Raw genomic sequence first — 18,235 nt, 5'->3', positions numbered from 1 at the left:
CGGCCATTTGATGGGCAAAAACTGATGGGTGACTTGTCAAATCAGCTCTTCAGCTGTGGCGTGCCAAATCAGCCCTTCCGGCCCTACCATAACCTGTTACCAATTTTAGACCTAAAAAAAACGTAAATAGATTGTGCCAAAAAAACAATCTTTACCATAAAATGATTCTAACCCTCCGATCTAAAGAGGGACTCAAATTGTGAAAAATTCTATAGATCGGACAGTTGGGATCATCCTATGGAAATGATTTTTGGGGCACAACCTATTTACGTGTGGCCCATCAAATGGACGGTTTAGATCATCCTATGGTATGGGCTGTACCTTCCATTTTGAAAAATTGGGGTGAATTAATACATAGAAGGGAGTGAATTTATCACCGCCCGGAAAGAAAAGTAAGTTGATTGTGAGGCAAGACCAAAAAGATGCAATAATTCATATTTGAGAACAAATTTATTTTTGATGAGTAAAACAAATTTTACACAGGAAGAAAAGTAAGGAGAAAAAGATGCAATAATTCATATTTGAGAGGTTATGTGGCAAGCAAGGAGCACCACACAAAGGAAAAAAAATCTAGCTACATCGCCTACACGTTCTTATCATGGTCAGAAGATTAGAAAACTAAGAAATAATGACCAACAATCGGATATAGATTGATCTGAATCGTTGGGCCTTGCTTTGGATCTCCTCTACATGCCCCAAAATTCATACAAATCTTTCTATCTTTTTTTTTTTTTTTTTTTTTTTTTGATTGGTAAGATGGGGTTAGGCAGGACCCCAACCAGATATCATAAAAGGAAAAGAGTACAAAGATAGGGGGGCTCGAAGGCCACACCACAGGGAACAAACTCCCTTGGGATTACAGTTAAGCACCCATCAGCGTTGAAAAAAGTGGGCCTACAAAAAATAGGGGGCAATCCACAGCCTGGAAGGGACAAAAGAAAATGGACAATACCCAGATAACAAAATAAGAAATTGTACCCGAGTCGTCGTCGGAAGTGATTGCGACCTCACAATCACTAGTAAAGCAAGAGTGTCAACACTAGTAACAAAATAAGAAATCTTTCTATCTTGACCTCACATAGACTTGTCAACAATAGCAAGATCCATCAAATTCATACTAGCCGTCCATCTCGAATCGATAGTAAAGCAAGAGTGGAGAGATTTTTATCGATGTCATTGTTCCGTGTGGCCTACAAGGAGAATCAAACAATAGCAGCCCACTTTAAAAAAGCAAAGTTTGACTGTGGCAACACTGCATTTAAAGTCAAAGATGCAATAATTCATCTACCCCACTCAAGTGCTCAAGCCAAAGAGCACCACAGGTTAGAAAAACAGCCGAGTAGGCTTCAAGAGAGAAAAATCTTCGTACCAGTTTCATCCTGGTCACAAGAAATGACTGGGCAAAACTTAGATAATACTCGAATCAAATGGATAAGCCCCAAATAGGCAAAAACAAGATTAGAAGTTTAAAACTTGGATAATAGCTAGTCTTCAACATGATAATGTTTACCCTCTGTTTCTTTCAGAAAATCAATTATATTTAGGTCTCTCCAAGAAAAGCTAAGTAGTCGATTTTTTAGGCCTTAATCTTAATGTTTGGCTTGGGTATAGTTTTAACTTTTAACCGAAATTTTGGAAACTTCGAAAAAAAAAAAAATTATAAAAATAATATTATAATGAAATTTCGGTCGAATTTCCTAAACGATTAATTTATTTATTTTTTTTGCCGAAGTTCGGCAGAAATTTCAGTTTCAACGAAGACCAAAACTAGGACCGAAACCGAAATTTAAATCCATGGGCATGACCATTGGCCTAGCCTCATGGCCCTTTAGATCGAAGGTCTAGATAGTAGATGCAAGTCGAAATATGTGACTTGATTTTGATGAGAAGATTGATCTTGATAGTTTATGTATCCAAAGTCAGCAAGGGCAGTTAGGACATACGGAAAAGCTCATAAATATCATTAAAAAAAAAAACAATAAACCAATCCAAGGAACAATTTTCCATGCTTACCAAACAAGTTCTAAATTTTCCTCAAAAACAAAGAAATATTCAAATTTGCAAAATAAAGTTATGGAAAAAGAGTTAGCCAGTCTTTAGAGAACTTATTTTCGAGGGTACAATCGAGAAAGGTGCAGTCAATTCTGTATTTCTGTGGATGTATGGGATCATCTTTGTTTATAGATTGTGGCACAACAGGACGGGAAGCGGGCCCCATTGTGACTAGTCGATCACGCCCAATTAACTTAGCTTAGTTTTCCAGGCTATGATGATCACATGTGACCATCCAGGTGTCATGTTTTACCGTAGAATCAATCAAATGCTATTTTCTCACAAACCCATTTAGTTTTTTTTAATTACCTGTGTCTTGGTAGAGTAGTGGTCAAGTGATCTCCTCGTACAATAGGAAAGAAGCCTCTGTTTGGTTGCGCAAAAGCCTGGCTTTTGTAGCCGCCAGTTTTACTGGAGTTTTGGGTGCCACATCATCAATATGCTATGTTTGCTTGGCGTTAGACGAATGAATCCTCCTTGTGCAGTGACATGTCACCCATGTCTTCTACTAACAAAATACAAGCAAAGGACTGCAAAAATGTGATTTTTTTGCTTGGATTTTTTTGGGAATGATGTTCTCTCTCTCTCTCTCTCTCTTACTTTTTTCTCTATCTATATATTGGTAATGATGCCTCCTACCAGTACTCTACTTGGTTGACAAGCAAAAACTACCTACCAATATTCCACGAGGTAAGTTCCAGGTAATTGCTTGCAACCAAACATAGCCGTTCTTTTATACTTGAAAAGCGGTGTGTACTTACGGTCATGGCCGACAAGGAGCATCACACTATAGTAACCGACTTAATGAAAAGGAAGCTTGATTTTGCCCACACTACATAAAAGACAAAGAAGCGATAATTATTCTTCCTGATTTACGTGTTCTAGCCATCGAGGCACCACACATTAGAAAAAAGTATAGATCGATCGAGAAGCTCCAAAACAAGATTAGAACTCTAAGGCTCGATTTTGTATTTTGAGAACCAATTGTGAGTCCAAAACTGATTATTGGACTCAAATTTATGTTTAATTTTTAGTCCATTAATCAGTTTTGGACCCACAATCAGTACTCAAACTCCAACACAAACAGGGCATATGATAATCGCGAGGCTGACATTAGAAATGTATTGAGAGATGCAAAATCTGCAATAACTAATTAATTCAACTTATAAGACTCAAAGTAGCGAGATGATAAATTTGTACCCCCTTAGGATAATTCGTACCCCTCTACTATGAATTGACATAAAAAAGAAGGTTATGTGCAAGACTTTTAATGCTCTTTGACATCGATCCCCATTAAAGGGGTGTGAATTATCCAAGAGGGGTGCAAAATTATCATCGCCATTCAAAGTATTTAGAAATATTGATAAGGATGAAGATACATTCATCAATGGAGGTTCCAAGTGAGCACCACATGTGTTCATATGATAGGATCCATCAATCCGACCCCACCTTGATCAAATGACTTTAGCGTCTTCGTTCTATTGGGCCTCATTTAGACTGTTTGTTTTAGATTTTGAGAATTGATTTGAGGAGTTAAAATTTTAGTTCGATAATTAATTTTGGACTCGGTCAATTCTCAAAATCCAAAACTAAAGGTGCCTAAACTATTGATTTCATAGGACTTAATCTTAAGGAAAAGATGTGTAGTTTGCAAACCTAGAGTTAAGAGTAAGAAATTGCTAGACGGTGTCTCTTAGGCTCTTTTTTAATGTGCAATGTTCATATGATAGGATCCATTGATCCGACCTACCAAAAAAATTGTTGATTGGGATGTTCATTCAACCAAGACCCAGAGAAAGAAGCAACGAACTAACGAATTGTGATTCAAAAAAAAAAATCAAGTTTAGAGCACTAAGATGGTTGCTTCTCTAGAGCTGTTAATATCTCTGAAAGCCTCTGGTTTTATTTAGCACAAAGAACCTCTTGCAGAGGGGAAAAACAAGTACTGGATCATTATTTTGACGTAAAATGGGTGTAAATTTTACACAGGAAGAAAAGTAAGTTTGATTGTGACTGCCAGACCAAAAAGAAAAAGATGCAATAATTTATCTTTGAAATTTATGTAGCAAGCCAAGGAGCACCACACAAAGGAAAAAAAATCTAGCTACACGTTCTTATCATGGTAAGAAAATTAGAATACTCTTTATTGCTTGCAAAAACTAAGAAATAATGACCAACAACAGGAAGAAAAAGTAAGTTTGATTGATCTGAACTGTTGGGCCTTGCTTTGATCTCCATGCCCCAAAATTATTGCAAATCGTCCATTCTTGACATCACGTGGACTGGTATGAAATGGACGGCTCCCATAAGTTAAAGATGGGACCCACAATGCTCTAGGGATCTCATAGTAGGCCACATAGTCAATTGATCTGAACCGTTCACTTGATCGAACTTGCTTTGGATCTCCTTTACATGCCCCAAGACTCATACAAATATTTCTATCTTGACCTCACATGGACTATTCGTCCATCTCAGTTCAGTAGTAAAGCACGAGTGGAGAGATTTTTACCAATCAAATGGGGCCCATTTGAGCACTAGTTAATGTCAGTGTCCCTTGTGGCCGACAAGGAGAATCAAACAATAGCAACCCACTTTAAGAAAAGCAAAGTTTGATTGTGCCAAACACTGCATTAAAAGTCAAAGATGCAATAATTCATCTTCCCCACTCACGTGCTCAAGCCAACAAGCACCACACGCTAGAAAAAAGCCAGCGTAGAGGGCTCACTTGAAGAGAGAAAAAATCTTAGTACGAGTTTCATCCCTGGTCACAAGAAATAACTGGGCAAAACTTGGATCAGCACTGGAATCAAATGGATAAGCTCCAAAAACAAGATTAGAACTCTGAGATAATAGCTACTCTATAACCTGATAATGTTTACACTCTTTTTGTTTTTTAAATCAATAATGTTTAGGGCTTTCCAAGAAAAGCTAACTCGTTGATTTTTAGGCATTAATCTTAATGTTTGGCATGGGCATAGTTTTAACCGAAATTTCGCAATTTCCCAAAATTTTGGAAATTTCAGAAATTTCAGCCGAAATCTCGAGAAATTTAATATTTTAAAAAGAAATTTAATATTTTTTCAAAATTTTGGTTGAAATTATAGAAATTACCTAAATGATTAATTAAGTTTTTTTACTAAATTTCGGCCGAAATGGACTGAAACCGGAATTTAAATCCATAAGCATGACACCATAACCATTGGCCTAGCCTCGTGGCCCTTCAAATCGACGGTCTAGATAATAGAAGCAAGTCCCCATATGTGACTTGATTTTGATGAGAAGATTGATCTTGATAGTTTATGTATCCAAAGTCTGCAAGGGCAGTTGGGACATACGGAAAAGCTCATAAGTTTCATAAAAGAAAAACAATAAACCAATCCAAGGAACAATTTTCCATGCTTACCAAACAAGTTCTAAATTTTCCTCAAAAACAAAGAAATATTAAATTTGGAAAAGAAAGTCTTGGAAAAAGAGTCAGCCAGTCGTTAGAGAACTTATTTTCGAGGGTACAATCGAGAGAGGTGTAGTCAAGTCTGTGGATGTATGGGATCATCTTTGTTTATGGATTATGGTACAACATGAAGGGAAGCGGGCCCCATTGTGACTAGTCGATCACTCCCAATTAACTTAGCTTAGTTTTCCAGGCTATGATGATCACATGGGAATTATGTTTTTCCTTCTTTCTCTCTTTTACTTTCATCTCTATCTATATATTGGTAATGACACCTCCTACCAGTACTCTACTTGGTTGACAAGCAAAAACTACTACCAATATTCTACGAGGTAAGTTCCAGGTAAATCCAACGCTCTTCTCCTCCTTATTGACTACTTACACCACTGATCTACTAGGTAAGCCTGCAACCAAACAGAGCCCTTCTTGTGTAGACTTGAAAAGTGTTGTGTACTTACGGTCATGGCCGACAAGGAGCATCACACTAGACTTAATGAAAAGCACGCTTGATTGTGCCCACACTACATAAAAGACAAAGAAGCGATAATTATTCTTCCTGATTAACGTGTTCTGGCCACCGAGGCACCACACATTGGAAAAAAGTATAGATCGATCGAGAAGCTCCAAAACAAGATTAGAACTCTAAGGCTCAATTTTGTATTTTGAGAACTGATTGTGAGTCCAAAACTGATTATTGGACTCAAATTTATGTTTAATTTTTAGTCCATTAATCAGTTTTGGACCCACAATCAGTACTCAAAATCCAACACAAACAGGGCATAAGATAACTGCGAAGTTGACATTAGAAATGTATTGAGAGATGGAAAATCTGCAACAACTAATTAATTCAACTAGAGTATAAGATTCAAAGTAGGGAGATGATAAATTCGTACCCCCTCTAGGATAATTTGCACCCCTCTACTATGAATTGACTTCAAAAAGCGTAAAAAAGAAGGTTATGTGCAAGACTTTAATGGCTTTTGACGTTGATTCCCATTAAAGGGGTGTGAATTATCCAAGAGGGGTGCAAAATTATCATCGCCCTGCGAAGTATTTAGAAATATTGATGAGGAGGAAGATATATTCATCAATGGAGGTTCCAAGTGAGCACCACATGTGTTCATGTGATAGGATCCGCCAATCCGACCCCACCTTGATCAAATGACTTTAGCCTCTTCGTTTTATTGGGCCTCATTTAGACTGTTTGTTTCGGATTTTGAGAATTGGTTGAGTTCGAAAACAGATTATTGGACTCAGAATGGAGTTAAAATTTTAGTTCGATAATTAATTTTGGCCTCAGTCAATTCTCAAAATCCAAAACAAAAGATGCCTAAACTATTGATTTCATAGGCTTTAATCTTATGGACAAGATGTGTAGTTTGCAAACCTAGAGTTAAGAGAAAGAAATTGCTAGACGGTGTCTCTTAGGCTCTTTTTTATGTGCAATGTTCATATGATAGGATCCATTGATCCGACCTACTAAAAAATTGTTGATTGGGCTGTTTGTTCAGCATGAGGCTAGGACCGCGTATGCGGTAAACTAGACATATCGTTCAGGTTCACATAGTGGCAACCGAGGGCACAAGAGTCATTTCGCACCTCTTCCAGAAAAAAATCATAGAACCCGTGCCCTAATAGGAAACCTAGCTCGCGGCGAGGATATGTATGGAAACCGACTTCTTAGGCAAGTCGGTCAATCACAAGGACTCCATTAAAGCTAATTTTTCCAAACTACCAGGGACTAGTCTCTCAAAGGGGGACCAAACACCAAAGTATGCATCACACAACCACACCATTTGTTTCTCTTCAAGCTCTCCCTGCCTTTAGCATTTAATTTAAACTGTTTGGTATTCCATTCTGACTTGAGCATCAGAGAGTGCTCCTGTGTCCAAACACCAGGCCCTTTAATGAATTCTCAGTGATCGCAAGTCATCCTAAACAGCGAAGCTCATCTACAACGCTCAACCTAGGCTCAAGTCCAGATTTCAGCATCAACCGACACCAATAGATAGATTGTTTTGATCACCGAATGGTTGGACCACCCACTTTTAATATACCTTTGCTGCCGGTGTTTTTCCTTGAAAAAAATCTACACGTAAAATATCTCATTTTAAGGTTTCTTTGCATTTTTTTTCCCTGAGACAACTTGCAAACCGTACATTTGAGAGTTTCTATATGTTGCACAGACAAACCATTTAAAGAAAAATTATGAGCAAGTGAAGTGGAACCCGTTCAATGATCCAAATAATTTATTTGTTAGGCCTAGTTACGATGGAGCATGTATCAAAATCTACTCACGCCGAAAAATTCTCATACTCCAATGGGGTTGTTAGTGGGCAGTGAAAAAACAAAGAAGCAACGAATTAGGTTCTCACATGGGAAGGTTAGAATCGCGATGAGAGTTGATTTTGTTGCATGGCCTAGCCATAACAAGGGCCAGATCCCATCCAGAGTAGGCCCCTCACAGTTTATAAATCGGGGTGTGTCAATTGATGCATTGACATATATATATATATATATGCAACGACGTACCTTTGATATGGATATATTGATGAAGGTGTTAAAAAATATGTCGTTACACATATCATTGTCAATCTAATATATTGCATTTATATCAGACCCTTCAACTTATGTATTTGAGATTTACAAAACGATAAAAAAGTGTATTATATATTTGAGATGCACTTCTACTTACAATAGGTTTCACATATTGACCCTAGTTTACTTTCATGTAGCCTTTACAAGTAAGCCTAATTCACCATCTCATTTGACCGTTCACAAGTAGGCTCCACTAATACAATCATATAGACTCACAAGTAAAGCCCTATTATACTATCATGTGAGCCCGCAAGTAAAACTATATACATTTTAAGTTTCATACACTAATTTGTTTATCTAGACAAATTTGACATTAGGTTTCTTCATTTTCAGTCTTAGTTCATGGACTACCAGACTCATCATCCCGCCTATTCGACGAGCAGCTACAAGAGATGATGTATTCTCTCAGGTTATGGAGAGGAGAGACATGGCCGAGTATGGAGCCCTATAGAGTGATAGAGAAAGACCGCAGAAGCTCAAAAGACAGATGAGATAGAATAGCAGCGCACATTGATGCAAGAACAATGGGCAAACATTCTGTTGAATTTTAGGGGTAACAATCAGTTAATATTTTAATTATGTTTAGTATGATTAAGTTTAAAATTTGTTATTTTACATATTGATTAATGCATCTATCTTATTAGGAATTTGCTAGGGGCCATCACAGAAGGCATTTCGAGGACTGGCGGCTGCATGAGAGAGCAACCACATAGGCTCTGTTTTCTTCTTATTTATTTAATTCATCCTAAGTGGCCGCTCTCTCATGCAACACCGGGTCCATGAAATGCCATATGAGATTGTCCTTAGGAAATCCCATCTTATTATATGGTAAGTTCCGAACGCTGCTACTCGATGGTTAGATGAACCACTCCCTTCTGCAAGTCACGCAGTTCCCTCCCCTATCGAGATATATATGTTGATATTTTTACCTAGAATAATGTCAATACTTGACAAGTATGATTAATTATCTTAAATAACTATCATCATATACCCTCAATTGCTAAGGTGGTTGTGATGGGCCTCACACGACATGATGTGGAAGTGGCACACAATATTTTCTTTAGACAGAAGATCCAATGGTAGAAGTTGGGGGCACACCATTCGGACACAGATTCTGTGTAGTCACTATTAAAGTACCCTTGGTTCATGATGAAGTAAGACCGTTTGGAAGGTTCAAAACCATAAGAGATGTCGTTGGAGCAAATGTCACTTGGGTTTTTTCTTTTTTAAGTAATGTTAATTTACTTCTTGATGCATGATGAGCCTTTATTGACATGAATAATTATTTATCGATATATATAATTTTTTTGTTTATTTTGTTCGTAGGTTCAATGTAATCCAAGTAGTTGAGTCGTACTTTTTTATTTTTTGAGTTTTGATTTTGGTTTTGAGTGGTGTTTGATTGGCTTTGACTATCAACTGTTTTGGTGTTTGTGTTTAGCTTTTTTTTGTTAAAATATGTATAAGATGATTTTCTGGTGGTTTAATATATTTGAATTGTGAATTCTTCATGTGTTTTAAGGAATATTGGCTCTATATTAGTGTGGATTTTAGTTTTTCAGTTTTGGTTTACATTCATATACCTATTTTGGAAGTACTTATGCTTGAGGAATTTGGGCCAACAAGTGCAATGAAGAAAGACTTGGTGCCAACAAGAGAAATGAACCAAGAGGTGAAATTTTGTATTTGTAAAAGCCCTCCTCAAAACCAGTAAGATGTAGCTGAGCTTCCTTTTTAGAGAAACTTGGTGCCAACAAGAGAAATGAACCTAGACGTGAAATTTTGCATTTGTAAAAGCCCTCCTCAAAGACAGTAAGATGCAACTGACCTTCCTTTTTTACTTTTATTTCTTCTCTTCTCTTCTCTATATCTATCTTATAGTTTGATATACTTCTTTGCAATCATCTTTCCTCGAATGCATTGATAGGAGAGTTGCCATTAAAACTTTCAAAGCTATCTATGCTAAGAAATCTATGACTACAACAATTCTCATTGAACTTCACTTATCATTTGGAATTGTATTACTTTCTGATAATAAATTGTCTGATTTCTCTTCACTACAATGCAGAGAGTGGAAGGTGGCATGGGAAGAATTACGCACGGTAGAATCTTTCGATCACATAAAACAAATTTTTTTCTTCCCAGACAAATTGAAATTCAGAAGTTTAAGAGAACTTTACCCCAAGATTATCGAAAAGATAAGCACTACTTGATCCACTGACCGCTTAGTGTTTGGTGTTTCTAAAACACAAACACTTTAGAAGTTGTAGTAGTGGCTCCTTGAGTTGCACGAACTGAAGGATGAAGATATTGAGAACCGATCTTGAGATCCAATCCCAAGTGTATGTTGAAATCCTTTCGCCCTTTTTGTTTTTCTCAAAACTAGAAGTGAGAGAGAGAGAGAGGGGAAATGGGAATTGTGTATGTAGTAGAGGAGGATGGACGTCTAAGAGCAATACAATTGCATATCCAACCCACTCTTTCCATTTTATAGGATTTCATGGTGAGAAATCGTTTCCCACTTGAATTCCTATTCTTTTAGAATAGGGAAAATGAACAATGGGGGACAAACTTTCACCAGAATTTTGAACGGTGGGGGTCCCAGGTTTTCAAAACCTATCCGATGGGTGACAAAGTACAGATTCTGACATGGACCATGACCAAAATGCCCTTTCACTTATGCTACACGGCTCTTCTTCTACTTTTTACTTTTCTACTTTTTTTCCAACTCTTTTCACGGTCTTCCTCCCGCCACTCCTCTTGCCAGCGTGTTGGAGCTCCGAGAAAAGTGAAAAGTAGGGTATTGCTGTATTTAGATTAGGTTTTTCAAGCCGTTCCACTGTAATTTGAGATTTGTTTTAGGGTTTTGCACTTTTTAGATTAGGTTTCTTACCTTTCTTTCAACTGTTAATGGAAGTCTGTTTTTCATATTATTTAGGGTTTCTTTGCTGTATGTGGGAGAAAGAAGATGAAGAAAAAAAATGGATAGATTGTTAGGTTGTTTTTTCCGGTTTACTTCTCTTTCATATGATAACGGAAATATATTTTTTCATATTATTTAGGGTTTATTTGTTGTATGTGGGAGGAAGAAGAAGAAGGGAAAAAATGAAAAAAAATTAAAACTCCTGGATAGTGGACTATCGATACATAGTGCAATGTCTAGTTTTTTCTTTTTCTTTTTTTTAAAAAAAAAAAAATCCTGGATAGTGGACTATCAATACATAGTGCACTGTCCAGGTATTTTTTTTAAAACAGACTCATGGACAGTGGACTATTGATCCATAGTACACTGTCCAGTAATTCGACCCAAAACACAATAGGGCAAAATGGGGGTTGTCAATTCTATATTTTGGGTTATCAAATTACCTTAAAGGATTCATCATTTTGGGGTTATCAATTATCTTAAAGGGGGTTATCATGGGGTTTTCAAGTGTGTGAATGGGGTTATTAATTCCTAAAATAAGGTTATTAATTAACCAAATGGGTTAAGAATGTACTTTTCTAAATTTGGGGTTTCTACTTTGTAAAATGAGGTTATCAAACGAAGTACTAGGGGATTATCAAGTGTTAAAATGGGGGTTTTCAACCCTTCAGAAGGGGTTTTAGGATTATCTTCATGGGGTTATCAAATACAAATTGTTGCAAATACTCTATTTACAAATCGCTTACCAAAATGCATATATACATAGTAGGTTTCAACTATGTAAAATGGGTTTATCAAATAAATTAAGGGGGGGTTTTCAAGTATGTTAATGGGGTTATTAAGCAGGGCTTACTAGGTATGTTAATGGGGTTTTCAAGTATGTTATTGGGGCTATCTAACTTCAGGCCGTGATAAAATATCAGAGAAGCAGTTAGAAATATGGAAGACGGTGAAAGCGCTTCTACATGTTAGACTTAAAGATATACCACGCGAAGCTATTAAGATGGCCTTACTACCATTTTGTCAAGACTTCCACTAGGTTATTCTCATTGTTGACATGATGTTTTAGGTGGAGTTCATGGTGGAGTTTATGTGGATTTTTTGTAAATTTTTAAATGTGAATGGAGTTTATATGGAGTTGATGTGTACTCTTTGTAAATTTGTGTTTATGTGCATCAATTTGTAAATAGGGTGGCATCAATTTGTAATTGATAACCCCATTCAGATATTTGAAAACCCCTTCTAAAGGGTTCAAAACCCACGCCATTTTATTACCGGATAACCCCTGCAGGTACGCCTAGTAAGCCCAGCTAAGGCATTTAATAACCCTTTCACATACTTGAAATCCCCCATTAATTCATTTGATAACCCCATTTACGTAGTTGAAACCCCCAATTTAGACAAGCACATTGTTAAGCAATTTGTAAACAGAGTATTTGCATTTGATAACCCCATGAAGACATTTGGAAACCCCTTCTAGATGGATGAACACCCCATTTTAGGACTTGATAACCCCATGAAGATGCCTAGTAATGTGCTTATATAGGTATCCTGCATGGGTTGATAACCCCATTAAAATACTTGATAATCCCCATTAATTCATTTGATAACCCCATTTTACATTGTTGGAATCCCCATATTAGATAAGTACATTCTTAACCCATTTAGATAATTGATAACCCTATTTTAGGAACTAATAACCACATTCACATACTTGTAACCCCATCATAACCCTCCTTTAGATAACTGATAACCCGAAATTTATGATCCCTTTTAGGTAATTTGAGAACCTCAAATTTTGACTTGACAACCCCCCATTTTGCCCTAGTGTGTTTTGGGTCGAATAACTGGACAGTGCATCATGATTAATAGTCCATTGTCCAGGAGTTTATGGTTGCTTTAAAATTCCTGAACAATGCACTGTCAATTGATAGTCCACTATCCAAGAGTTTGTTTAATTTTTTAAATACCTTGACAATGCACTGTCCCAAAATCCTAATCTCCCCCTTGCTCTTCCCTAAACCCTAATGGCCAAACCCTCATGCCACTCTCTTTCCCAAACCCTAATGTTGCCCTCCCTCTGAAACTAAAAACTAAAAAAAAAGGTAAAAACACTAAGAAAAAGCTATAAAAAAAGAGAGCAAAACTCTAAAAAAAAAAAAAAAAAAAAAACTCACATAATAGAGTTCCTGTGAGGAGGACGGTAACCTTTCAACTGAAAAACTTCCCGGGAGGTAGCATATGCCAGCAAAGTCATATTCCCGGAGGGACGAAGGTGAAAAAGCAAGGAAGAATGGTGAAATGGGAAGAGAAAAAGGGGCGGGAACATGTATAACGTGTTTCTTTTGTAATAGGACATTGTGATCATTTTTCTGTCAGAAACAGTAAATTGTCCCCCGTCACTAAGCTTTTCAATTGATGGGACCCGGTGAAAATTCAGCAAAAAGTATGTCCCCCATCCGTCATTTTTTCTTTAGAATAAAACAACTTTTATTTAATTTGTTGATAAACACAAAACAATTAGGTATGGCCAAAATGCTTTTTTTCAAATAAAACTCCTTTTATTTGGCAACATGAAAATTAGAAACCTTTTTTAATTAAATTTCTCTCTCTCCCTTTTATTTTATCCAATAGGAATCAAGATAAAAACTAGCCAATAGGATTTCACTTAACCTCCAACCAATAGGATTTAAGTATCAATTTAGCATATGTTAATAAATATGCACCCACCATAAATACTCCTATCTAATAACTTGTGCACACTATATGTATAGTGTACCTCCTCCCTGTATCTCATACAGTGGATCATATCCATCCATGCAAACAATCAAATCCGGTACCAAGATCATCCAACGATCCATATGGGTCAAGGGAGTCATGTATGGGATTGACGCAGGGATTCGATGGCTGACCCTGCAAAACCCACGAAAGGCCCCACTGCAATCTCATGCAAGTAGTCTAGTTACGATCGCATTAGGCAAGTAACCCCCACCAGGACATTACCCTAAAGAAGACCATCAGATCAACATACCCATAATCACATCCAATGTGTACATTCTTCCTCTCATTCTCATTTTCCAGTTTGGGTCCAACGGAGGATGGACATCAATTACCCTTTGGGCCCACCCAATGGTATATCATTCAATCTATCAGCCCAAACCCACAAATGCATATCCAAATACCTTTTGAAGACCACCATTGTTTTACGAAAACCATTTGATAAAAAATTATCAAAACTAGCTAGCCATCCATTATTGAAGGCCTTTACTAAGATCATAACTGTAAATGACTTTCCTCTACAAGACAGTTGGAGGACTCCTTGTTGGGTTGGAGGACTCCTTGTTGGGCATCACTATTAATATCATGGGTTACCTGATGACGTAGCATTGCCCGTAAGTGATCCTAAACCAGGAACCACTCTTAGATAGACCAAAGCCATAAGGCTCGCCCATAGACTAAAAGGACATCTCAGGTTTAAGGACATATAAAGAGTCCTGACTGACGGAATAACCTTATCCATATCTTCGTCCACATGCTATTCTGTAAAGTGATCCGTTCAATGCATGAGTCATTCATCGCACCCATTCTATCTGCTTAGGGTCCACTACACTAATGACCGAGATAAGTCACCCTAATGCGTGTATGGAGGCAGGTTTTACTGATACAGTTATTGTTTATGGCAGACAGTTGTTGTTCGTGAATCATGGAGACTTGTTCATTTGGAATAATTATGGTTTAATTTATATTTCTATTAGATTATTGTGGATATTTTGTGCTATGCAGGTAAATGCACACAGCGGTGGGGCTGTGTGCGGGTGAGCGGCAATGAGCACTACAACATATAAATGTTTCTCTATTTGTTTCCTTTTTTATCTTGGTGCATTTTTTGGCTAAAATTCTACTGTGCATTATTTGATGAAACTTGCAGGGAAATGTTATCCGCACTACTGTATTTTGATGAGGGCACTCCTCACTTTATTAGAAGTACGGTATGGCCCTCACCATAGGATGATCCAAACCGTCCATTAGATGAGCCACAGCTTAAATAGGTTGTGCCCCAAAAATCATTTTCATAGGTTGATCCTAACCCTCCGATTTGAATGTTAGAGGGTTGATCCTAGCCCTCTATAGATCTGAGAGTTAGGATCAACCTATGGAAATATTTTTTAGGGCACAACCTATTTAGGCTGTGGCCCATCTAATGGACGGTTTGGATCATCCTATGGTGCGGGCCATACCGTACTTTTAATAAAGTGAGGAGTGCCCTCATCAAAATACCGTAGTGCTGTTAACATTTCCCAACTTGTATCGTATTTTTGAAATTTCAAGCATATTTTCCGGTGTCTACTCACATCTTAAGGTATGGCCTTTGCTACTGATCTTTGTCAAAGTTGCAGTTCTAAAAGCTAGGCCTAATATTCCCTTCAATAACATGCGCTTCCTTATTGGTGGAAGTGATGAGACCACCTACCATATTATGGGGGTTTCATATCACTTCCACTATTAAATGCACTACAAGTCTTCACCCATTCAACCCACACCGAATTCTGCACCACTGTTAGAAAATTTTAAGTCAGTTATTGACTCACCGAGTCGACTTGGTTTTGGCCATATTAAGTCAATAGAAAACTTCTCTTACATGTTTATAAGAAACTTGCTGCATCAGTCATTGGCTCAACCGCACTTGGTCTAAGTTGGAGTTTACAAAAATTGTCGGCTAATGTTTTCCCTGAGATTACCAGCGCACAACAAAAAAAGAAAAGAACGGAAAAAAAAACAATTAGGCGGCGGTCTGGTAATTCAGATTTTGGAAAAAAATAATAATTAAAAGATATGTAAATCCAAAACTGGGATACAATGAATTACCTGTAAGCAATCCACAAACAGCAAATCATTTGGTTGTGCGACCAATAATAACAACAATTACTAGCTGGGTGCATTAAGTATATTTTACAGAAATGATGGTGCATTCACTATCAATAACATAAAATCTTGTGATTCTCACACTTGAAGAAATGAGAAGCAGAACAGCATGGACTATGTTAGCTTCAAGAAATGAACTGCCGTATCATCTAACTGAATTTGTGATATATAACTGAAATAGCACACAAAGAAAGCACTCAAAATTGGAGATGAAAAATCATGATGCTATATATAGGTAAATGAAAAAGCATAGGACAGAGAGCATGCAAAATTGAGATTGTAAAACAATGATGCTACACAGGCATAGGGCAGAAAACTTATGTGGGGATATAGCAAGAAGATGAGGTAGAGATTCTAGCCCAACCATAGATACTTGCCTACTCCCCAAATTAATTTAAGTATAATGGTTTCCAGAATTGAGACTTTACCTTCCTATTTTGTGAACTCCAGGAAACATTGTTCCCAAAACAAATATTCACTAATGACATCTAGTCATTTGTTCACATGGTTATTTGAAGTCCTAGAAATAAAGTGGCATAAGTCCTACAAAATTTGCAACTCATTTGGCAAATGGAGGAATATTTTCCTTTTTTGACCTCAAAGGAGAGGCATTCACCTCCATCCAATTGAGCTATAGGTTCATGCGAGAATTAACCTGCTCCGATCGTGAGGTTGATGTAGCACATATATCAAATTCAACAGAACATACAAAAATCATTAGAACATGAACACAATCACTACTATTAAGCATAACTCAATGTCATGTTAAAGGTAAGATTTGACCTTATAATTGAAGCATCTGTTTGCATACCCTGAGAGCATAGTTGAGCTTATTGGTGATAAAGAGTGTAGTTTACCAGAATCACATGTCTTGAGGCATCGGCGTACAAGAACAAATAAGCATTCAAACACTCGGCATGGCAAATAAGATAAGCAAAACATGAAATTTGAGCTACCCAGATGCAGCTACTCGAGAAATTTTAATTCAAGAAAGATGAAAGCTTTCTCACTTGCTGAGTATTCTCACAAAAGAAATTCAACAATGTTAGGGGAGATTGAGGAGGTTTTTTGTGTTAGGAGGGCTCCATAGATCTCATCCAGTAAGAAGATATCTATGTTTTAGGAGAGTGAAGAGGGTTTTTGTTATTTCTACACAGTGATGAAACACTCATCCATGATTATGAGGCTTTAGAAGCATTTTGCACCTGTTTTAGGCCATCTAGGAGGTACTTTGTATGCCTTGTAATGTCTTAACTAACCAGCACATATAACAACTGAAGGGTACTATTGTGACTTGGGATCTGTCCAAGAAGGCATGTTTCTCATTTTCTACTAAAATGCAACAGAAAGTTACAAGAAACCTGAGAAACACGACCACCACGAATGAAAAGCTTAGACAAATAAATTCTTGTAATCTTTTTAGGCAACAAATATTTGGGGCAATGAAATCTAGGTTGTAGTTGGTTGATTGACTCGGAACCCAAGATTGGTCATAATTCCAACACAAAACTAGCCACACTTCAACAAATGGAATGGAAAATCTGGTAATTTAGATTGACTGATTAAAGAAGACAAGCCATCTTGCACATAAAAAAAGCTAATGTACAACACTTACATGCAAGATAATCTTCATACTTTTGGCTTCTGCATAGTCTCATTCCAGCAACATAGAAAGAAACTTCACGGCAAAGTGTTGCACCAGTCCCACAAAAGAAACATCTGAAGCCATCTTGGGGAACAGTACCACTAAATTGAATGGATCATGTAAGTGTTTATGATGGCACAGTTCTTCTAGGGAGGAAACATAGCCGGCATATATGGATGGGTAACCTAAAACAGAGTTCAACCCATCGATTTCACATAGAATAAAAAGCAAACTATGCATCTATGAGCTCTTGGGTCTATTTATGCTCATATAGTCATATGTATCAGAATTAAGGTTATTTTGGTCACTTTCCATCAGGGTATACTTTCCCTTCAATACAATATAAACTCGATGTATCATCTTTCTCAGATATGAGAAGATGTGTTTGCGCTTATTAAATCAAATCTTTCAATATCATTGAAAAAAATATGTTCCTACAGAATGATCTTACTCTGTCTTAATATCATCTGGACTATAGAAGATTCCCATTGCAATACTTTATTGAAATCTTAGCTATCATCTCAGAGCCAAGTAAGTACAAATTACCAAGCTAAAATCCCAATTGAATAAAAGAGGACATCAATACCATTCACAATGAAAGTCATTGATAACACAATTAAAGCCAAAAGTTTTCATCTCTAAA

The sequence above is a fragment of the Tasmannia lanceolata genome, unplaced genomic scaffold, assembly GCF_043159265.1.
Source record: "Tasmannia lanceolata isolate RefF3 unplaced genomic scaffold, GAP_Taslan_0.1 ptg000018l, whole genome shotgun sequence".
Lineage (NCBI taxonomy): Eukaryota > Viridiplantae > Streptophyta > Magnoliopsida > Canellales > Winteraceae > Tasmannia > Tasmannia lanceolata.
This window is presented reverse-complemented; position numbering follows the sequence as displayed.